Consider the following 25,013-nt stretch of genomic DNA (forward strand, 5'->3'; position numbering starts at 1 on the left):
CTTCAAAAGAAATAAAATCCTGAAAAATGAACTCAAAAGTCAGTAAGTCACAAAAATTGTGAGGCAAGATTTTCTCCTCCTCTTTTCCCCATTATCATCTTATTCCCTTATGTCAAATAGTTTCCATGCTTTGTAGCAAGAAGAAAACACCCTTAGAACAGTTTGGTCCCAAGTGAGATGGAAAGAAGGCAAACATGGGGAATGTTCCAAAAGGAAAATTAAAGCAAGGATAGCCTTGACTGTAAGAAATGGTTTGTGTAGGCATAAATAAGTTTCGAGATGACACAAATTGGGAGTTTGGTTTTTGGATGTGTATCTGTGTTCTCTTGGACAACTGCTTTTTGCAGGTATGTTTCTATTCTTCCATACTCCATTTTGAAAGGCCAAGAGAGTGATGTCCAATTTCCTAGAGTCTTATATTTTCCCTGTGATATTTCTTCCTATGTAGTAGAATTTTTTTTTTTTTTTTGGTGATCGTCATTAATAATTTCATTCTTGAGTTCCTTAATGTTTTAAATTTCTTATGTGATTTTCCTTTCTTTTCCAGTCCCTTTGCTACCACTTTACCTCAAGTCTTTGTTATTTTCAGTTTCTTCTTTAACTGGTCTCTGCATTTATAGTCTCAATCTTTGACTATTTCAATCCATTTTATGGGCAGCAGCAGCCAGATTAATCTTTTATTTATTATTTTTTTTTATCAAAGCTTTTTATTTTCAGAACATGTGCATGGGTGATTTTTCAGCATTGACTCTTACAAAACCTTGTGTTGTAATTTCCACCCCCCTTCCCCTCCCTTCCTCCTCTAGACAGCAAGTAATCCAATATATGTTAAACATACTAAAAATATGTTAAATCCAATATATGCATACATATTTATACAATTATCTTGTTGCACAAAAATAATCAGATCAAAAAGAAAAAAAGTGAGAGAAAATAAAATGCAAGCAAGTAACAACAAAAAGAATGAAAATGTTATGTTATGATCCACACTCAGTTCCCACAGTGTATCACTGGGAGATGGAAAGTTGTATTTAAAGAATAAAAAGTAGGTTGAAACAGCTGCATCTTAGAAGGCATGGAGGGAAGTAAAGTATAAAAAATTGGAAGGGTACAAAAGGGCCAGATGGTGAAGGGCTTTAAAAGCCAAACAGATTTTAGATTTGATTCTGGAGGCCATGGGAAGCTTATTTTGAATACAGGAATAGGGTGGTATACAATAGATGCTCAATAACAACTTGATTGGCTAGTTTTCTTGGAACTCTACATGTTGTGTATACTACTAGTATGTATCATAGTATATTTGTATTTTGCATTACTGCTATCTCTCTGTAATATCTGCATATGAAAATATAAAAAGCTTCTTGAAGGTAGATAGTATGGTTTAAATTTTTTTCTCTATTCCCTCAGTACTAACCCAAAAATCTTCCACAATTTTTGTGTTCGTTCATTTCAATCACATCCGACTCTGACCTATTTGAGGGCTATTTTTTGGCAGAGATATTGGAATAGATTGCTATTTCAGCTCATTTTACAGATAAGGAAACCGAGTCAGTGAGTGAAGGGACAAGAGTCACACATAGTAAGTCTCAGGTTAGCTCTGAACTCATGAAATGAGTCTTCTTGACTTTAAGCACAGTGCTGTATCCACCATCACCTAACTGCCCTCTTCCCACAGTAGGCACTTAATAATTATTTTTTGAATTGATTCTGCAGGTGTAGGTGTATATTGGCATGTATGTGCATATATATATTGGGCTGCATATGTAGAATTATGAGTTTAAATTGCCAGATGACTTTCTCCCCCTGCCCCCCCCCCAAAAAAAATTGACACACCAAGGTTTTTACCATAAAGATGCATTTCAGTGTGAAGATAGTTTTCTGCTGTTTTCTGACTATATTTAAATAGTTCTTGCTCCCCTTTCCCCGCCATGGCCCTGTGACCAGAGGAGACAGTGTAGAGCAGTTATCCATTGTCAGTTGCTGTGTATCCACTTGGAGAGGTTCCATGCTGGTGAATTAATAGCAGGTGATGTATTAGGGGCCAACATTTAAAGCATTATTTCAGAGTTGGGCCTTTTGTTTTCCCTGTTTCATTGGCAAGAATGAGGAAGGGTAAACAGCACCATTGTGAAATATTTCTAAGGAGCTATAATTATCAGTGCTGAGGTGACCTCACATGCCAGAAGGGTAGCTCTGATGCTTTTTTATTTTTTATTTTTACCATGCTTAAAAAATCATCATAAACTCAAAATGACATCTTGATAGTTTAGGGTGAAAAAAAGATCAACATTTTATAAAACCCATTGTCTCAATTATCAAGAAATTGATTAAATTGTTACATATTGGCTTCCAGAAAGCATGGACTTTCTTTGTGGCTTTTATGTCCTGTAAAGAGCTTTGTTCATTCTTCTGGATCGTTGGTCAATAATGCAAAGCATTTGTAGATATTAGAGTTTGCAAAACATTTTACACGGAATGTTGAACCAGAGCCTCACATTATGCCTTCGACGTACTCTACAGGTAATATTTATTGCTGTTTTATAGATGCTGAAGAGAAGTGTCCCTCCTTTTTGCTCACAAATAAAATCCTAGAGTAGGCAGGATTTGAAATCAGGTCTTTTAGATTCCAAGTTTAATTTTTTTTTTTGTTTGTTTTTACAATTTTAACTACTTTTTCCTATTTTTATTTTTTTACTATTTAGTATTCCAGCTTCCTTTCTTTAATACACTTCTTTCATTGATGGCACCATATCCAGCTGCCACTCACTTTTTACCTTTTATGGTATGTCAGCCTAGCTGATAAAGCCAATGAAAGCTGCAAAATTGTGATTGGATTATTGGTTCTTCAGAGAGACTGATTTCGTCATTCTTCAGAAGGTGCCATTTTATGTGTAATAAATACATGTACATGTGTCTATGAATAATAAGTATATGTGACACAAGCCATTACATACATTGTATAATATGTATACATGCATATGCATAATACACATTTACACATAACACATATATACATTCAACATATGTGTGTATATTTATACACAATAAATGTGTGTGTATATATGTGTATCTTTTTTCTTCCAGTTTTGAAAATCTTATTAAAACTCAAGTCTAACAACATATTAATCATAGTAACATTAGACAAATTGACTTTCTGTCTGTAGTGCCATTGAAGGGGATCAGTTTGAAATAAGGCTGAAAAGATACATGGGAACCATTAGTGAAAGGTCTTAAATTCCAGGTCATTGAGTCTATATGTTATCCTTAACAATCGGGAGTCACTAAAACTTTTGATCAGGGGCAGTAATATGGTCAGGTGATTTTGGCTCCCCCTTTGAGGAATAGATTGGAAAGGGGACAGACTGAAATAGGAGGACCATTAAATACGGATATGATATTGGGAAGAATGGTTATCAGAAAATTTTGGCAGAATAGGTTTGATTTTATTGATATTCCAAAGTTGAATCATAGGATTTGAGGAATTTGGAAATTAATCAAACTTTGTCATTTTACACTTGAAGTAACTGAAGCAAATGATTTGTCCAAACACCTGGCTAAGAAAAAGTGGGAATGGACCCACGTCTCTTCAGTTTCACTACTATATTCTTTCTACCATGCTGAAATGATCTAACAGGATACCTGGTATTTAATGACAAAACCATCAGTTGGGAACTGACTGCATGGTCACTTACTGTTCCGTTGTTTCAGTCCGGTCTAATTCTTGGTGATTCCATTTGGGGTTTTCTTGGCAAAGAGAGTGGAGTGTTTTGCCATTTCCTTCTCCAGCTCATTTTACAGCTAAGAAAACTGAGACAATTAGGGTAAAGTGACTTGTGCAGGGTTAGACAACTGGTACATGTCTGAGGCTGAATTTGAATTCAGACTTTTCTTACTCTAGACTGGTACTGGAGCTTCTAGCTGCCTGTATGTGTACATGGTCAGTTAGGAGGGACTTTAAAAATTTCTACTATGTGTTGAACTATTGTAAGCACTGAACAAATTATAGCATACAGACCATTTAGCATATGTGCCTTGTTGATTCAATAGGCTTGGTTTGCTTGCTCTGTGGTTTGTAGAGTCAAGGAGGGGGTCATTGCAGAATGGTAGTTAGAAATTTTTGGCAGAAAATGTTTGGGTCCAACTAATTAGAATCCCAAAGTTGAATTACCTATTGATAACAAAAAAAGAATTTTGAATATGTAAATTAAAAAATAAATAAACATATATAAACTCACACACATAAAATTTTGAATATATATATACACATATAAAATTTTGAATATATACATATATACACAAAATTTGAACGTATATATATACACATACACATTACACATACATATATATCTCTGTGTACATATATATGTTTATATATGCACACATACACACATCCATATATATAGTCTACAAGAAATTTGAAATTGTATATTTTTACAAAGTTAGACATATAACTATAATAAACTGCTTTATTTTCCAATTAAAATTAAAATTTATTTGGAAAAAAAATGACAAAATTTCTTAAAAAAATTGGCTTCTTTCTGGGAGTTAGGATTCAAACATATACAAGTTAACAAAGAAGCACTGATGAGACTGTGTCTAATATTAGGGATTTATGAATGGAACAAGAGATACTTGTTGGTAGCAATTAAAAGGGTGTGTTCTCTTAATCGGCAGAAAGTCTGTTTATCCCAGTAATGCAGCTTCAAATGGAGTATCTAGATGTCCATTATATCATCAGTTATTACTCATACTCAAAGATATTCAAATAAGAGATTACATATATATGCTTTAAAAATATTTCAAGAGGGGCAGCTTGCTGATTGGACTTTTGTTCCTCTTGACCTCCTACATAGGTTAAGATTTTTCACATTTGAATATTTTATAAGGTTATTTCTAGGTTTGATTGATACATTAAAATAATGTTACTAGAATAATGGCATAGGGAAAGCGGAGCATTGTAGTGGGAGAAAGAAGAGTAATAAAGTCAAATATAAAATTCCAAGAGAGCAAATTTCAATACTCAAATTTTTTTTTAGTAGTTTCAATATTCTTAATGGTAGTGTCAGAAATATCCTTAAATTTTAGCTATTCTTCCATTTATAGGTGAATAAAAATATTGCATATATTAGAAAATATATCAAACAGAAATATTTTTTGTAATGACCAGGGTAATTAATATAGAAACATTTTTATAAAGTGAGTCATGGTTATTCAGTTAACATTTTAGAGGTTATAGTTTTGTAATTACAGCTATCCTATTACCGGTATTTCTTATTTGCTTTTGAAAATGCTTTACTTTCTAGACAATGTTTTAATTCCACTGGGTCCTGGTGTACTTCTCAGTTCCCTTTAGGAAATCCATATCAATTTGAAAGACTAAGCATCCCTGTGTTGACCTCTGCCCCTCCCCCCCAAATAGTCTCCAAACCAAAAACAAATGACAGAGTCTTTTCTGAATCAGTTGTCTGTGTATAGTTAGATCTTACATTTGTTAGTGCAACCATCAAAAACCAAATTTCTATTTCAAATTCTTTTTTTTTTTTTTTTTTTAGAGAGTTTTTAATATTTTATTAATTGGAGACCATAATTGACTGGACAGGACTCTTGTCTCAAAGCATCCAGTCAGACAGAGATTAGAGACCAATTCATCTATTTCAAATTCTAACCTGGTCCATTAAGAAAGTATTGTCAAAAAGCTGGAATGGATATCAGAATAGACTATCACCATTATATATATATATTTAAAGGCAGAGACAGAAAGAGTGCATTGCAGAAATGAAAAGCCACTTATTTAAAAACATCAATAGATGCAAAAAAAAAAAAATTGGGCTATTTTGGTTCTTTTTGCTTAATTGATTTTTGTTACAAGGATATATCAAATGAGGGGGTACATAAAGAAAAGACTTACAGTAAACAAAAGGAAGCTGGAGAAAAAGAAATAATCTATTGATGTGTTTCTGGAACCAAGCTTGTTCATTGTAGTTAATCTGAGTCTCATTGTAGCTAATCTGAGTCTTGCTCCTTTTGTGTGCTGTTTACCTTTAAATTTTATGGTTATTATGTATCTTATCCTCTTGACTTTACTTTTGTTTCATTTCATTCACTCATGCAAGTTATCTTGTATTTTCTTTGAACTAATGTTTGCTATTTTATTTGTCAAAATAACATTTACCAACCATTTGTTTAATTCCCCAATTAGTGGATACTCATTCCCTATCTTTCCCCTTTTTAAACTTTCAAGAAGAGTGATGCCGGTATTATTTGACTATTTCTATAGAACAATTCTTTCTGTCATTGATTTCCTCGTAGTTGTCTCTAGTAGTAGGACAATTGATTGTTTCTTTTTTGGTGCTCTAGTAGAAAACAAAACAATTTTCCTACCAAATTAATAATAATGATAATAGTAATAATAATAATTGCTAGCATTTTATATTGCACTTTACAAATATTATTTCACTGAATCCTTATATCAGTATGGGAGGGAGCTGCCATTCTTATGAGGCAGACAGAGTTTTCAGTGATTCCTTTCCCCCCCCCCTTCCCCCCCCGGCCATAATTAATGAGTATTTGAGGTTAGATTTGAACTTCGGATTTTTTTACTAGGTCCAGTCATTTAACTACAAGTATCATCCTCTTATAAAAGGGGGCATGTAGATCTGAAATGTCTGTTTCTGTGTCCTTGAAACCCCAAAGTTAAGCCTGCCTAGCAGTTAATCCACATTTGTTCAGCAAGGAGTGATTAAGGACCTATAATATTTGAGGTGCTTTGCTACATACTGGGGATATAGAAACAAAGACAAATAAATCCTCATGGAGTTTAACGTACTACTGTAACAGTGGACGCAGTGCTCAGCATATGATGGGTCATTTAGTTCATTGGATCATAGAATTATAGTTTTAGAACTTGAAGGAATACTGAAAGTAAAGTAGGCCATTTCTCTCATTTTACATGTGAGGCTACTGAAAGCTAGATCATTGATCCTTACTGGTTGCCTAAGCAAATCCAGTTAGCTTTTGTGTTCCCAAACACAGAGGAATGAATTGGAAGTCATAGAATATTAGGTAGAAGGGGACTTTGGAGATCATTTCCTCTGATCTCTTCATTTTATACATGAGAAAACTAAGGTTTAGAATGTGATTTGTCCAATGCTACGAAGCTCAATCATGACAGAAAGGGAATTGGAACTTCGCTCTCTTGATTTTCTCTCCAGTAAATTATTTACTATCCCTTGCCAAGTCAAATTCATGAGAAGTCACAAAACTATCTCTTTAATGGGTAGTTTGACACTGCACTTGAACTTCAGGTCATGCTGATAACATGTTGATAACTGGTCTGTCTTCCAGATTCAAAGTATTTTTTATCGGCGAACAGAAAGAAATTCAGCTCTTTATAAAACTTAACAAATCACATGAGGAATGGATATATCTTTCTTGACTGTGCTGCTAAGCTTTGAAAAAGGAATCTTAACTAGATAGCTTTTTTGTGTCTATTTTTGTTCCAAAAAGGTTTGGTATATATGGTCCAGTGAATAGAGTTCTGGCGTGGAATCAGGGAGAGACATCTTCATATCTGCCATCAGATATTTACTCAATGAATGACTTTGGTCAAGTCACTTCATCCTGTTTGCCTCAGTTTCCTTATTTGTAAAATGAGCTAGAGAAGAAAATGGCAAACCACTCCAGTATCTTTACCAAGAAAACCCCAAATGGAGTCATGAAGCATCTAGCATGATTGAAAAAAAAAAAAACTGAACAACAGCATATTGTAGCCCTTGCCCATGGAAAGAACTGCCTATCACCAGTTATTATCATAGAGGAGTGTTTTTTTTTTGACATTCATCCTTATGGGACATCAAAGGGAAGTAAAGAATGTAATTAAGATGGGTAGCTCCACCTGCACAAATAAAATCACTACTTGGCATTCATACAGAGTATTTCTTTTCATCATTGAATCTTAGTGTGCTCCATAGACATCAATTAATTCTCCCAACATTACTCTAGAAAGAAACTGAGAAACCCAGAAGTTAACTGCTTTTTATGTGCTTTTGTTTAAAAAAAATTCTTTCTCTACAATTGCCCTGGAAGTAATGTCAGAACCAGGGTTGAATCTAAAATCCTTGAGAAATGTGGGCTCAAAATCAGTAGCTTTTAGGCAGGATACAGGGTTCGATTATAGTATTTTATTTTTCTAAATATATGCAAAGATAGTTTTCAGCATTCACCATTGCAAATTTTTCTTCCTTTTCTCTTTTCCCTTCTCTCTAAGATAGCAAGCAATTCCATATAGGTTAAACTTGTGCAATTCTTCTAAACCTATTTCTGTAGTCATTGTGCTGCACACACATAAAAAAATCAGATTAAAAGTGAAAAAAGAAAAACATGAGAAAGTGGGGGGGGGGGGAGAAGCAAACCAATAACAACAAAAAGTGAAAATACTGTGCTTTGCTCCACATTCAGTCTCATAGTTTTCTTTTTCTGGATGTGGATGGCACTTTCCATCGCAAGTCTTTTGGAATTGGTCTGAATTGGTCCATCACAGTTGATCATCGTATAATCTTGTTACTGTGTACAAGGTTCTGTTGGTTCTGCTCACTTTATTTAGCATAAGTTCATGCAAGTCTCTCCAGGCCTTTCTGAGATCATCCTGCTGATCATTTCTTATAGAACAATAATACTCCATAACATTCATATACCACAACTTGTTCAACCATTCCCCAGCTGACAGGCATTCACTCAATTTCCAATTCTTTCCTACCACAAAAAGGGCTGCCACAAGCATTTTTGCACATGTGGGTCATTTTCCCTCATTTATTATCCTTTTGGGATATAGACCCAGTGGAGATATGGCTAGATCAAAGAGTATGTGCAGTTTGCTAGCTCTTTGGGTACAGCTCCAAATTGTTCTCCAGAATGGTTGGGTCATTTCAGAACTCCACCAACAATGCATTAGAAAACACAAGGTTTTAAGTATACTAAACACCTTCATGAGCAACTCTTCCGTTCCATTGTTCTGATTTTAAAAAATTTAAAAATTTGATGTGAGAATGAGGCATTCTCTTTGTTATTTTGGAGATGGACATTCCCTGTGGGATCTTAGGCAAATCACTTAAACTCTGTGGGCTGCCATTCCCTTATCTAAGAAAATAGCATCTTAGATTAGGTAGCCTAAAAGGTCCTTTCCTGCTCAAATCTATCCCAGGATGTTGACTATGGAAAATTATTTCTTTGAAATTTTCATACATAATTTCAAATTGTTTCTCAGAACTGTTGAACTAATTCACAACTTCATTCATAATGAATTAATATGCTTGTCTTTCTCAATCATGAACAGTTGATCTTCTTTGCCATTTGATGGGGTGTGAGGTGAAAGTTCTGTTGTTTGTTTGTTTGTTTTTTGCATTTGTTTAGATAATGCTTTATAGCATTTTCTCCCCTAGTGTGGTTGTTTAAACTTTGCATTTTTTTTTTTTTGACAACTGTTTATTTGCATCTTTTGACCATATCCATTGTCATCAGTCTATTTGGGCACCTATCCTTTGGGTTATCTATCCATTGAGCATCTGTCCATTGGGTTATCTCATGTGCACTGCTCTGTAGAAGTGTCATCTATATTTGAAGAAATTTTCTTCAAACTTAGGATATCAGACCTTTTTTTTGGGAGGCAGTTGTAATTAAATGACTTGTCTAGGCTCACACTGATATCAGATTTTTATCTGAGATATTTTCTAGGAAGATTTTTTTCCTCCCCATTTAACAATTTCTCTTCTACAGCTTCATTAACTTTGTTTTTAGGTAATCTTCCACATTTTTTGTATTTAAATGGTCTGTTTAATTCTTCTTTTATGATTCTTTGTTTAATTTTCCCTTATCCATGGATCTGAAAAGTACCTCCCTTGGTTCTCTAGTTGTTTAAATTGGTGTGATTTAAAAAAAAAAAAAACATTTAGGTATTTTTTACATTTAGAAATTTGTGTTTTTAGTTTATCAAACATTAGCCTTTTATGTTAGATTGCTTTTGAGTCTTGCTTACATGTCTTTCACCTTGCAGCTTTTATGTAGGACAAATAGTGAGTCTTAAGGAGATTGCTGAAATTATTAATGATAAGAACATAAAGCAACATAATGTTCTGTTTGAGATCTGGATTTTGGAAATTAATCAGTGTTAATTAAATTAGATCACCTCTTCCCACTTCCTTCCTTTTATTTAGTTCCTCAGATTTAAACAATTCAGTAAATATGTAGGCTAACCAAAAGTATCACAATCGACAGTGACCCGTTTTCTTCTCTGAAATCAATGATTGTTTTTTAGTTAAATTGGTGATCCCCGATTACTTCTGAAATCATGTCTTTGACTGGTTTTGCTGTTCAGTCTCAAGGCTTCTTCACTTTCTGTTCTTATTTGGTCTCTTCCACTCACTGAGACTGAGCAAGGTCAAGGCTTGCTATATGTCGCTCTCATTTTTCAGTGTGTAATTTATAGGACTTCTCCCTTGTAGTTTCTCTGGGCTTTGGCAGACCATGCTATTTTAATATCGACGGAGTGGACGGGAAGGAAAATGTGTCTTTGCCTTATCAGGCTCTGGAAAAATAAACTAAAACTTAACTGTGCCTTTTGGAAACATGCCAATTGCTCTCTTGCTTCAATTGGTCTGACTCCTTTCTTTCCTTCCTTTTATTGACTGTTTTCTTTCTAAAGACTTGGTATGTTTTAACTCAGTGCAGTTGAAGTATGTTAACAAATTCCTGGGAAAGGATTCTTTGGACTTGTATTCATACAACATTAATAGTCCACTCAAATTTAAATTTATGGTGGCCATCACCTTTTCCTTGGTTCTCTGTATTTCTCTACAAATTGTATATTTCTGAGTCTAGAACAGAGGGTATTAATATTTATTTTAAAGAACAAGAGTAAAAACTTTTTAAAAAGGCAGCATGGTATGGGGAGAGGAAGGAACACAACTGACTGTAAAGTTAGAGAACTTGGATTCAGATTTTTTTCCTAACACCCATTCCTTGTATGATCTTGGGAAAGTGACTTAATTTTAAGGCTTCAGTTTCCCCAACTGTAAAAGAAGAAAATTGGATAGGATGGCTCTCCTGAAGTTTTGTCTAGTTCTAGATCTCTAATCCTATGAACTTGGATCTTTAATTTATAATCTGTTGGAAACATTTGAGGAATAATTATGATACAACTACCACCAACTGATGTTTAACTGTCTCTTAACATTTGAAAAGTCCTTTACCTGATCTTATTTCAGCATCACAATAACCTTGTGAGGTACCACAGGTGGGATTTTTCTCATCTTATAAATGACAGGACTAAAGCACAGAGAAATAAAGATATTTCTCTTATTTATTTTTATATGATCCTTTTGGATTTGCAAGGCAAACATTATTCCATTTTATCTTCATAAAAACATTATGAAGTCAGTGCTCTTATTATCCTCATTTTACCTATGGGGAAATTGAGGTTGAGAGAGAATAGACTTCCTCTTTCTAAGTGTCTGAAGCAGAGTTCAAACTAAGATTCCCCTGACTGCAGATCTCACCCTCTGCTTCCTGGGCTGTAGAGTTGCTTCTAGGTGTGACCTTAACTTTGGTACCACTGCTAGTAAATGTGAGGAGCAATGTTACAAGATGCTTACTTTCATTTGATTTGTGGCCTTCTGAATTATTTTTCATGTGCATGAATGTAGCCTTTATTGATAACTTAGAGAAGGTTTTCTATGGATTTAGAATATAAACTTAATCACAAATGTGTGCAGCATTCAATCAACCAATATTTATTAAATTCTTTATATATGCAGTAGGTGATGCATTAGATAGAGTGCTGGACCTGGAGTCAGATCATTTTCCTAAGTATAAATCTGGACTCAGAAACTTAACAGTTGTGTGATTGTGGGCAAGTCACTAAAATCTATTTGCCTCAGTTTCCTTATTTGTAAAATGGACTAAAGAAGAAAATGGCAAACCGCTCCAGTATCTCTGTCAAGAAGACCCCCAAACAGGGTCACAAGGAGTTAAACATGACTGGAAAACAACCACATATGAAAAGCATTTTATTAGACACTGAGAAGACCCAGTCTCTGTCCTCATAAAACTTCCTTCATGAAGCCATGAGAGCTGTTTTGTGTTAGATTTTTTCCATGTCTAAACATATTGTAGATCCTTGGATCTATTGAAATAAATAGTAATATATTACTGTGTCACAGTAGAATGATCCCTAAATCTGGAGTCAAAAGATCTAGATTCAGATTCTGATTCTGCCATTTACTAGTTATATGACCATGGCAAATCACAGAAACTCTTATGGACCTTGGTTTTCTGATTTCTCTCTCTTTTTAAATCTCCCAGTTTCTTACACATAATAGGGGCTTAATAAATGTTAATTGGATTTGGACCATTGGAGGTGCTTGTGGGTATTAAAAAACATGTTCACCTATGTGTGTTTCTCCCAGGGAAGGGAATATGTTACTGAAACACATACACACATTATTTTTACTAAAATATTTCTTCCACTGGATTATTTCTGCTTGCCAATTTGGGAGAGGAAAAAAAATGTCCTTGCCCCACCCTCAAATAATTTCTCTTTGGCAATTATTGTATTCAACTGTAGGCAAATGGTAGATTTAGATTTTACTGAAATCTGATCAGTACAGCAATTCAGTTGCGTATATCTGATGTAGTATTCTGTGAGAAACACTCTGAAATTTATGAACTTTTAAAATATTTAAAAAATATTCCTGTGTTCTCCCTTTTCCCTTATCATTCATCATCTTGCTTCCAGCCTTGTGTTTTAAGGAAGAAAATCAAGAAAAGTAAGGAGTTTCTAAGTCAGATGATAATTTTTCAGTCCTTTTCCCTCTGTTTTTAATTTTTTTTTTTTTTTTTTTTTTTTTTTTAGGTTTTAATACTGTTAACCAACCCATCCTTGTTGCTTCTATGATGTTCACTTTGAGACCCTGCCCCTTTTCTTTGATCTCTAATTGTGACCATTAGTCCAAACTTGTTCTCCATCTTTTGCTCTTTCCTGTCAAAACATGGTTTCTTAGAAAGCAGGTATGGCTTTAGTCATCATCTCTATTATGGGTAATACCCGCATTTATATCTTGAATCTAGCCACTCGGTTTTACTTCAGTCTCATGTTGCCAATTTCCTGCTTGACATTTTCACATCTGTGTCCCCAGTCACCTCAGACTCAACATGGTGAAAATTGCACTCATTTCCCCCCACTATTATAGTTTTATTTCCCGACTTCCTTATTTTTATTCTAGTCACCCAGACTGGAAACCTTGTAATCATCTTTGACTCATTTTTTTGTTTTTCATTCCCTTTATTATGAGGATTCTTATCTGGGATCCATGAATTTTTTAAATGTTTAAAAAAAATACATTCCTACTTTTCCTTTATCATGCACCATCTTGCTTTCAGCCTTGTCTTTTGAGGAAGAAAATAAAGAATGTGTGTGTGTGTATATGTGTGTGTGTGTGTGTATGTGTGTAAAACTTGCACTTCCTCCATGTGGGGGAAGGGCTTTGATAAAATGACCTCTGTTTTTATCAGGAGCTCCATTCAAGACTCTGGACTTTGTCCTTGTCAAGTTGAAAAGGATTAAAGGCTTTACTGATAGTGGTTGGGCTGGAGAAGCTGGTCAGCGTGTCTTCCCCACCCCTGCTGACCTCCCTCCTCAAGCTTTATTTCACTTCTCTTCCTCATCTTCCTCCCTACGCTGATCACAGGTCAGACATTGTTGGACATCTCCAGCTGGGTCATGATGAAGGGAACAGTTAAACATGAAGCAGCTGTCTGGTTCTTCTTCTCCTAAAAAGGGGCTCAAACCTCAAACTGACGTGGGAAAAGAACCAAAATCCTATAAAAATCACCTTATCTTTGACTTTAACAGACACAGACTCACTGAAGTAAATATGCAGTGAGGACTTCCTGGAGAAATTATTTCTAAGGAAATTTAGAGGTCCTCCTGCAACATTCTATCCAATGTTGGAATTTCACGTACCATGTCCCTGACAAATGTTTGAACAGAATCTTGATGACCATTCCCAATGAGAAGGAAACTCACTATTTCACAAGATAACTTATTATATTTGTGTACAGGAGAAATTATTTCTTTCACACACTGAACAGAAATGTGTTTTCTTTATCTCCTTATAGAAATTTCCCTGTATACCATAGGCTTTACGTTCTTTGTTGAACAATATTGGCTTTTCTATTCCAACTAAATATTTAGTTCAGTTTAAAACTTGGGTTCAAGCTCTACCTTTGGCATTCAGATTCTGGGCAAATTACTTAACTTCTTAGACCTCTAGACTAGAGGTGTTAGACATTCAGTCTCCTTACTCCCAATGCTGTTAAACCAGATTACTATGTAATTGGGAAATATTTAACAAAATAAATAAGAATATTGTAGAACAAAGATAAGGGCAGCTAAAATGTTGCCTGGCAAGATAGAGTGCCCAGTCTGAAATCAAAATTGAGTTCAGATTTGACCTCAGGCACTTACTGGGCAAGTCCCTTAAATGTTTGCCTCAGTTTTCTTATTTGTCAAATGAGCTAGAGAGAAAAATAGCCAACTACTCCAGTATCTTTGCCAAGAAGAGTCAGATGGGACCAGAACAATTTAACAAGAAGATGATTAACAAAGATAATATTAATATTTGTTTTCCTGAATCAATATGCATCCCACAGAGATCCTTATACAAGGTTTAGTGGCCCCTGTGTCACTAGAATTTGCCACCCACTGCTTTAGGTGATTGTAAAACTCAGTTTCAAAAAAGGTACCACCCTAGGTTAGGAGGGAGAGGGAGTTTTCTCACCTGAGAGTTACCTATACAAATGAAATCACAGGTCCAGCTCCTATCCTAGCCTATAATTTTCTCTTTATTTTTTATAAGCCTTTATTATGTCCTAATAATAAGGTAGTATTAATGGCTTATTTTTATTACAATCTTAAAATACAAATTAAAATATTAAAACAACCTGTCATTAAATTAATTAAATAAAGCTTTCTATTATACAAAGTATTGTGATACATTAAATTTTTTTTCTATTATATCATTTTATTAATGGTTTTTTAAAGATGTTAGATTTTTATAAAATCATGAACCAAGAAGGCAGTCTTCTTTAATCTTGGTGCTTAGAAGCCTTACCATTTTGACCCATTACTGAGGGCGATTGATTCTTAGTAAGTCACACACTGTGGAAAACTGAGGCCTTCTTAGGTGTTGTTTTTTTCCCCCCAGAAATCTCTTGCTCAGAAGAGACAGCTGTCAGCTCTTTATCTGGGAATGTAGTTCATCTGGGATCAGGGGTTTCCTTCAAAAGAGTGTAAGTTCTGTAAATATATTTTATCTTTCTAAATACCTGGTGCCTGGTACTTTGAAGCACTTTATAAATGCTCTTTGAATGAATGGATGCTTCATTGAACTTCCTTCCTTCCTTCCTTCCTTCCTTCCTTCCTTCCTTCCTTCCTTCCTTCCTTCCTTCCTTCCTTCCTTCCTTCCTTCCTCCTCCCTCCTCCCTTCCTTCCTTCCTTCCTTCCTTCCTTCCTTCCTTCCTTCCTTCTTTCCTTCCTTCCTTCCTTCCTTCCTTCCTTCCTTCTTTCCTTCCTTCCTTCCTTCCTTCCTTCCTTCCTTCCTTCCTTCCTTCTTTCTTCCTTCCTTCCTTCCTTCCTTCCTTCCTTCCTTCCTTCCTTCCTTCCTTCCTTCCTTCCTTCCTTCCTTCCTTCTCCCCCCCTCTTCCTCTCCTTCTCTCCCTCCCTCCTTCCTTCTCTCTCTCCCTCCCTCCTTCCTTCTCTCTCTTCCTCCCTCCTTCCTTCTATCTCCTACCCTCCCTCTCTCTCTTCTCCCCTCCTTTCTCTTCCCTCTCCTCCCTTCCTTCCTTCTACTTCCCCTTCCTTCCTCCTTCATTCTTATGTATTTATTTATTTATTATTAGTGCACATTGCTTTATGAATCACATTGAGAGAGAAAAATCAGAGCAAAAGGGAAAAAAACCATGGGAGAGGAAAAAAAAAACAGACAAAGAAGTGCATATAGCATGTGTTGATTTACATTCAGTCTCCTTTTCTGGATTCAGATGGCATTTTCTGTCCCATTTATTGGGATTGCTTTAGAGAACACTGCTTTTCAAAATAACTTATTTTAGCCTTCAGATGACCTGAGACGTCGACTCCAATGATTTCTGAGTCCTTGGACTTCCTATTCAGTGTTTGCTTCCCTCCCTCATTGTGTGTACTGTACTAAGCACAAAATCCACATAACCTGGCATTATGTCATTTTCTATGCTGGGAACGTCCTCTCTCTAGGCTTTGCCAATTCCAACCTAACCCATTCTTCAAGGCTTAGGTCAATTCTTGAATCCTAGCTCATTTCTTCTCCTGGACTGCTTTAGTCCACCCTGTTTTTTCCCTTTGTAAACTCTTATAAGATTCCCAGTTGGTATCACATGGTTCAGCATTTAATTAAACTTATAGAGGAAGCGTCCAATAGAGTGGTTTGAGAGATTTCAGGAAACCATGGTGCAGGCAGCCTTAGTAGCAAGAATATTGAAGGGACCTGGGTCTCTCCTTCCTGTTTCATAACTCCTTTGTGACTTGGGCAATCACTCATCTCCTGAGGCATCAGTTTGCTCATTTGTAAATTGAAGGGAGTTGGAGGAGAATATTTTTATTATCCCTTTCTATCTCTAAGTCTCTGGAGGTAACAGCTGAAATGAGTGTTTTCTTAAATTTTTGATGCTTTACTCATAGTCCTACTATGTACAGGTATACCTGGTTGGTGTAGGGGGAGGAAACATTCTGTGTCCTCAGAGTTAATCACTTTATTGCTTGATTGGCTTTAGCGAGAGAAGACTTTTGCTTTTCTAATTACATGTAAAGAGAGTTTTCAACATTCATTTTTGTAAGATTTTGAGTTGTAAAGTTTTTCTCTTTCCCCTTCCCCAAGACTACAAACAATCTGATTCTGTTTTTTAAGGGCTCCATAAGTCCTTAAATGTCAAATATAAAGACCAGAGTGACAAAGTTACGTGCCCAATGCCAAACAGAAAGTAAGTGTCTAAGAGTCACTTAGTTCTCTCTCCCTCCCTATGGGATGTAGGAGGACGCTAAGTGACTTTTTCTTTTTTTATTTATAAAACATATGCATGGGTAATTTTTCAACATTGCATAACCTTTTATTTCAAATTTTCCCCTCCTTCCCCTAGCTGGCAGATAGTCCAATATATGTTAAATATGTTAAAATATATGTTAGATCCGATATATGTATACATATAGTTATCTTGCTGCACAAGAAAAATCAGATCAAGAAGGAAGAAAAAAAAGTGAGAAAGAAAACAACATGCAAGCATATAACAGAGTGAGAATGCTATATTGTGGTCCTCACTCAGTTCCTATAGTCATCTCTCTGGGTGTAGATGGCTCTCTTCATCACTGCACAAGTGGAACTGGTTGGAATCATGTCCATTGTTGAAGAGAGCCACATCCCTCAGAATTGATCATTGTATAGTCTTCTTGTTGCCATGTACAATGATCTCCTGGTCCTGCTCATTTCACTCAGCATCAGTTCATGTAGGTCTCTCCAAGCCTCTCTGAAATCATCCTGCTGGTCATTTCTTACTGAACGATAATATTCCATAACATTCATATACCATAATTTATTCAGCCATTCTCCATTGTTGAGCATCCATTCAGTTTCCAGTTTCTGGCCACTATAAAGAAACCTGCCACAAACATTTGTGCACGTACAGGTCCCTTTCCCTCCTTTATGATCTCTTTGGGATATAATTCTCTTGGGGCTTTTGGAGAGATGATTCTTGCCCAGGTATAGGCTGGACTCAATGGTCTCAGGGTCCCTTCCAAGACCGAGGTTCTGTGATTCTGTTCCAGGAAAATCAATCTGAAAACTCAAGGGAAAGACTAGCAGGGTTGTTTTTTCCTTTGGTTAGCAACTATGAGTCTCTACTAATATTTACTTTAGTCTTTAAGTGTATATTTGTGGTTAACCCCAGAGTTCCTCTTGTCAGTGTCCCTCTGTGGGAGGTTTCTTTCTTTCCCCCTTCCCCCAGCTCTTTTTGCCTGGGTTATTTGAGAGTGCTCTTTTTGCCAGGTTACTCAATAAATGGAAACATAGTAAATTCATAGGATTCATTGACCAATGGGTTTGATGTCACTGATGGACTTGTGGAAGCTTGGGATCCTCACATGCCCATGACATCTAACCCTGAGGTTACCCAACTCTCTCTTATTCATTAAGAGGGTTAGGAACCAGAACCCTGCTTATTCCCCAAAGATTTGTGAGCTGGACTTTCTCATCCTCTGTGCCAGGAGGCTCCAAAGGTGAATGCTGTCCATGGGAAAAGCTTAACCTTTGGCACCTAAAAAGTTTTCATTGGGAAGCTTGCGTTTTGGTCCCTATCAACAAGCATTCCAAATAGGGGTCCATACTGCATGAGCAACAGATGGCAGTGAAGAACAAGTGTGCATAGAGAGTATTCATTGTTACCACATAAAACTTCTATTAAATAATGACTCATCCACCTTTTAAGCAATCTTATTTTTCAGTTCTTTGAAGACATTCAGCTATAAACCACTGGAAATGGTCTCTTTTAACCAACTTCAACTACCCTCTCCATCCTCCTCCTGGCCTCATTACTGATTTAATTAAAAAATTTTTTTTTTTATTTTCAAAACATGCATAAATACTTTTTAACTTTCACCTTTGCAAAACCTTGTATTCCAAGTTTTTTTTTTCCCCCTTCCCTTCCTCCCACTTTTTCCCCAAATGTCAAGTAATCCAATATGTTAAACATGTGGAATTCTTCTATACATATTTCCACAATTTTCATGCTGCAGAAGAAAAATCAGATCAAAAAGGAAAAAAAAAAAAAAACAAAGAAAATAAAATGCGAACCATTAACAATAAAAAAAGGTGAAAATACTATGGTTTGATTCACATTCAGTCCCTATAGTTCTCTTTCTGGATGCAGATGGCTCTAATACAAGATCAATGGAACTGGTCTAAATCACTTCATTGTTGATAAGAGCCATGTCCATCACAATTGATCACATAATCTTCATGCTTTGCACAATGTTCTCTTGGGTCTACTCATTTCACTCAGCATCAGTTCCTGTAAGTCTCTCCAGGCCTCTCTGAAATCATCCTGCTGATCATTTCTTACAGAACAATAATATTCCATAAATTCATATATCCTAACTTATTCAGCCATCCCCTCTCCCCCCATCCCAATTGATGGGATTCCTTGACATTACAAAAAGGGCTGCTACAAAATTTTGTACATATGGGTGGGTCCCTTTCCCTCCTTTAAGATCTCTGTGGAATACAAACTAGTAGAAACACTGCTGGATCAAAGGGTAGTTCCAAATTGCTCTTCAGAATGGTTGAATTAGTTCATAACTCTACCAATAATATATTAGCATCCCACTTTCTCCACATCCCCTCCAACATTCATCATTATCTTTTCCTGTTCTGACTTAATTCTGAACTCTATATCTTATCCAAACTCAGATTGAACACTCTGCTTTTTTGTGCCCCCAAATCAGCTAACCTGTAAGAGGGTGCAGGATTACTGGTTGTGTTTGGCCATGTATTCAGACTATTTATTTCAGTTGTTTTACAATGGACTGATAATTTAATTGGGGTCCCAAGATTATCTGTTTGGTTCTATGGCGAAATCTGTCAAGGCAGTTGTTTGCTCATTTTGGAGCTGGATTCCTTTCTTCCCTCCTCTGCGTATGACCCTTTCTGTTTGGATAATTGTCACACATCACAGGGCAGCATTGTGCCATTTTATGTTGGAGGATTTTTGATTTGCTTCCAAGGGATTAGTGTAGCTGCTATTTCTTTGGCATGAGTCTTGATCAAAAGATTTAAAGGTCTTAGAGTCTGTACCACGTGCTAAACTGGAGTGTTGAGGAATGTCGGGGACAGGTTTGGATGTGTAGAAATGAGCAGTGGAATGAAATGATCTGGTTGATTAGGTCTCTACTTGCAAAAGGATGCTCCTCTGTGGTCTGGAATTTCTGAATTTGGCAGTTAGTTTTTGCAGAGAGCTAAAGCGTTCAGATTTTTTGAATGATAGTAATGTTTACATATATATGATTTATCACTTTGTTTTTCTGATTGAATCTAATGTCATGGGGACTTAGGATTGTTCTTATCCTTAGCAGACCCTGTTAGGTTTTGAGAAACTGAAGTAAAGAGATCTAGGCAAAAGCTAGCCTTGCTTTTTGATGTTAGGGCTTCTGGGGTCAATTCTCTTACTGAAGATAGTGACCCTTAAGATTGCTTTATGTAGGAGTTAAATACCATGGCTGTTTTGAGTTTATATGTAGTACAAAAATGGCAATACTCCTACGGTTTTTGTTTTTTTGGGTGTGTGTGTGTATGTGTGTTTACAGTGTAGAAAATTGAGAACTAGAGAGGCTATGGATTCACATATGTCAGAGCCAAGATTTGAAGCCAGATCTTCTAATTCACATTGGTAACAACTTCAAAATCTGAACCCAGAACCATTAAAACGAGGAAGATTTGGTTCTCTGAATTGAAGTGAAGAGAAAGAATGAGGAGGAAGAAAAAAGGGAAAGGCAGTTAATTGAAAGAAATCAGAGAAAAAAATCTCCAGGAAATATGGTGTCACCGTTGTGCAAAAATAGTTTGGGGGAATTAGGGTAGGAGGAACTAGCTTATCAGAGTCCATCTCCATACCTTTCTTGGCTGTGTCACTTTGGGAAAATCAGCTAATTTCACTCTTCCTCAGTTTTTCTGATTTGTTAAATGAGATTAACAGTATCTAGGGGTAACCGTATCACACTTTTCAGACCATTGTCAGCAATTGTTAGATCTGGAAGGGATCAGGTCAAGCCAGTCAAGTCTAACCCCATCATTTTCAGTTGATGTAAATGCGATCTAGACTTTCCCAAGGTAGCACCGGTTCTAAAGCAGAATTCAAGACACAGATTGCTGAGTCCAATCACACACTTTTTCCACTTCAACACTTTTCCTTTCTAGGCTCATAGATCTGGCAGAAAACCTTAGTGACTAATAAGATTAAACATGTAGTGATTTAAAACTTTAGAGAGTTCTATAAGTGCCACTGGTTATTTCTGCCACTGCAAGGTCTATAATCAATCTGCCAACAAGTATTTATTAAGTCATTCTTAAGTGCCAGTACTAGCGTTAGGTATATTAGAATTGAGTCCTAATTGTGAGCATACACAGCAAAGACACATAGGATCACACATAGAAGAAATAAATACAGATTATATTCAGAGTAGTTTGGGAGGGAGAGAGGCAAGAGATGGAGTGTCATTAGTGCCCAACAGAGAGGGAGAAAGCCAAGGTGGTTGGATTGGGGACCGTGTGAATCCACAAAGGGAAACTGAGTTGGTTATGGCAGGCTTTATTATATTTTATCCTAGAGGCAACTGGAAAATATGGCCGTAGAGTCTCTTGCATTCAGTATGTTTTCCTCAATAGAATATAAGCTTCTTGAGGGCAAGTGGCTCTGTATGCCCAATATATATGGAGTAAGTAATTTAGATTGAAAAAGCTTATGGGAAACAGTATTTTTGAAAGCTTCTGATTTTCTTGTGTTTTATATTCTCAAAGGACTTTTTTTTTTTTTTTTAAACTCTGTGATACAAAAGAATCAGAAATAATTACCCTGTTCTCAAAAGAGGAACAGACAGAACTGGCTTGGAGAATAGATAAACAATGGAACAGCCCATCAGTCAGCAAGTACAGATGGATGTGTAGTGCAAACTACATTCCATCCCGAGGCCATGAGTGACTTTGGTTGCATGGGACAAGCAGCAGCCTTCCCAGCTCTGATGTGTAAACTATCGGCCATGGTTCATCTGGATGTCAGTTAGCATGGAGCTATTAAAGTTTATACTCCTAGTTTTGCTAGTTGGCAATGCCCATCACTTAAAGACTCCCTTCCCTTGCTTAGTCATGTTTTCTGGGTATCACTTTTGAAGGATTTACTCCAATTCTCAAAATGCAAAGTTATGTTTAAATGGATTTTAAAATTCCCACAGTTGTTAGGATTTCAAGCAAATGTGTTAGCCTAGGCCTGGAGCACTTTTCATTGGATTCTGAGCTTATGAGGAAAGAGCAAACTCAAATAAATAAATTTTTGAAGTCTAGGAGAGCTTCAGAAGAGAGAAAACAATTTTAATTTGGATGGAATATTTTTCTAAATGATTAGTATTTTATCAGTCTATAATGCTGAATTTTAGACATATTGCAACTTAAAAAAAATATATTTAATGATCCTATAGTGTATCAAGATTTTAAAATTGTGGGCTTTTCTAAATTTTTTTTTTTTTTTTTTAACATTCATTTCCCAGTGTTTTTTCTTTGGGTGTAGCTGCTTCTGTCCATCATTGATCAATTGAAACTGAATTAGGTCTCTTTGTCAAAGAAATCCACTTCCATCAGATTACATCTTCATACAGTATCGTTGTTGACGTATATAATGATCTCTTGGTTCTGCTCATTTCACTTAGCATCAGTTCATGTAATTCTCTCCAAGCTTCTCTGTATTCATCTTGCTGGTCATTTCTTTCAGAACAATAATATTCCATAACATTCATATACCACAATTTACCCAACCATTCTCCAAATGATGGGCATCCACTCATTTTCCAGCTTCTAGCCATTACAAACAGGGCTGCCACAAACATTTTGGCACATACTGGTCCCTTTCCCTTCTTTAGTATCTCCTTGGGGTATAAGCCCAGTAGAAACACTGCTGGATCAAAGGGTATGCACAGTTTGATAACTTTTGGGCATAATTCCAGATTGCTCTCCAGAATGGTTGGATTCGTTCACAACTCCACCAACAATGTATCAGTGTCCCAGTTTTCCTGCATCCCCTCCAACAATCATCATTATTTTTTCCTGTCATCTTAGCCATCTGACAGGTGTTTAGTGGTATCTCAGAGTTGTCTTAATTTGCATTTCTCTGATTAATAATGATTTGGAACACTCTTTCATATGAGTGGTAATGATTTCAATTTCATCATCTGAAAATTGTCTGTTCATATCCTTTGACCATTTATCAATTGGAGAATGGCTTGGTTTCTTATAAATTAGAGTCAGCTCTCTATACATTTTGGAAATGAGGCCTTTATCAGAACCTTTAACTGTGAAGATGTTTTCCCAGTTTGTTGCTTCCCTTCTAATCTTGTTTACATTAGTTTTGTTTGTACAGAAGCTTTTTAATTTGATGTAATCAAAATTTTCTATTTTGTGATCAATAATGGTCTCTAGTTCGTCTTTAGTCACAAATTTCTTCCTCTTCCACAAGTCTGAGAGATAAACTATCCTATGTTCCTCCAATTTGTTTATAATCTCGTTCTTTATGTCGAAATCATGGACCCATTTTGATCTTATCTTGGTATACGGTGTTAAGTGTGGGTTTCTAAATATTTTTTAAAACTGTATTTCAGTATAATTGATGTGCTTTGTCATCCTATGTATTTTATTTTACTCATTTAAACACCTTATTCATAAGTGTCATCAGACTGCTAAAAAGGATCTCTGCCATAAAAAAGATTAAGAATTCTTACATACTATTGATCTCAAATTGCCAAATGCATTGGCTTTTCCTTAATTCTCATTTTCCTTGACTTCTCTGTAGCATTATCTCCCCTCCACTTAATCCACTTTACTTCCTTTGCTTCCTGATTCCTTTTCTAACTTTACTGCCCTGGCCTTCTTCTCATTCCTTAATTTGGGGATTCTCTAAGGTTCTGTCCTTAGCCTCCTTTTCTCACTGGACATTCTCATTCATTTGTACAATTTTAGCCAGTACTTCCATGTCGATGATTTCCAATCCAGAAATCAGAAGCTTTCAAAAATCCAATTCTAGTCCTGACTGCTTTTTGTGGGGCTCCAAACATGGATCTTTACCTTTCTGAAGACGTTTCTTCCTTGCATGTTTCACCAGCATTTTAAATGCAATTTTCCCCAAACTGAATTTGAGAGACACCATATTGTAGGGGAAAGGACATTAAATGTGGAATCAGAAGGGACCCGGGTTCTACCTTTGCCGCTGAGATTTATTGGTGTGACAATTCAATTTGACAAGCATTCATCAAGTCCCTACTATTCGCTTTTCCCCCCCTGAGGCAATGGGGGTTAAGTAACTTGCCCAGGGTCACACAGCTAGGAAGTGTTAAGTGTCTGAGACGAGATTTAAACTCAGGTCCTTCTGACTTGTTGCGTACAGAGATCAAATTGGTCAGTTTGTGCATGAGTTGGGAATGGAAAATCAGCTTGAAAAGATAAGTTGGAGCCAGATTGTGAAAGAATTGGAATTCCAGCAGATTTTAAAATTATATCTGATAGGGATTAGGGAGCCTCGAAGCAAGCTCTTAAGCAACAGGCTCACGTGGTCAGATGTGTTATGTCGAAATTAATTATTGTTGGAGGATTATCTCTGAGTTTGTTTCCTTTTCTTATAAAATGCGTTTAATCTTGATGGTAGGACTGCCTTAGTAAGGCTATGGTACAGTGGGTATGTGTAATGTACAAAAACTCTGGGATTGACAGCATCCTGCTGATGTTTTGTTTTGCTTCCAGCCATTACAGTCCCCAATCACCCCACCTGGGATGGGGAAGGTGAGTGAATAGAGCACTCTGCGGGAGAGAAAGCAGGAAGTGTGAGCTAGGGAAATAAAATCCTCATCACCATTCTGACTCGGTCTCTCTTTAGACTCAGAGGAGACAGCCCAGGAGCCTTCCAGCCCAGTGGCCACAACCATTCTCCTGGAAAGAAATTCTGTACATTGTGCAACTACTCCCATGGATGCAACAGCTTCAGCTGCCGAACACCTAGACAAATTCTTGCCAGCAGAGACCCTGGTCCTGCCAGTTCAGTACCAGAAACCTGAAGATGATTACATATACTATCAGTGGAAATGACATTGAGAAGGAGCCACTCTTACCTGCTTGTGTCTTAAGTACTTT

The 25,013-nt window shown here is 36.3% G+C and overlaps 1 protein-coding gene across 2 annotated transcripts in view; it reads left to right on the forward strand.

Moving 5' to 3' along the window:
• ARHGAP10 (Rho GTPase activating protein 10) overlaps positions 1–25,013 on the forward strand; it is a 346,248-nt gene that overhangs the window by 66,774 nt on the left and 254,461 nt on the right. The gene's annotated exons all lie outside the window — the stretch shown is intronic.

This window comes from Sarcophilus harrisii, chromosome 6, assembly GCF_902635505.1.
Source record: "Sarcophilus harrisii chromosome 6, mSarHar1.11, whole genome shotgun sequence".
Classification (NCBI taxonomy): domain Eukaryota; kingdom Metazoa; phylum Chordata; class Mammalia; order Dasyuromorphia; family Dasyuridae; genus Sarcophilus; species Sarcophilus harrisii.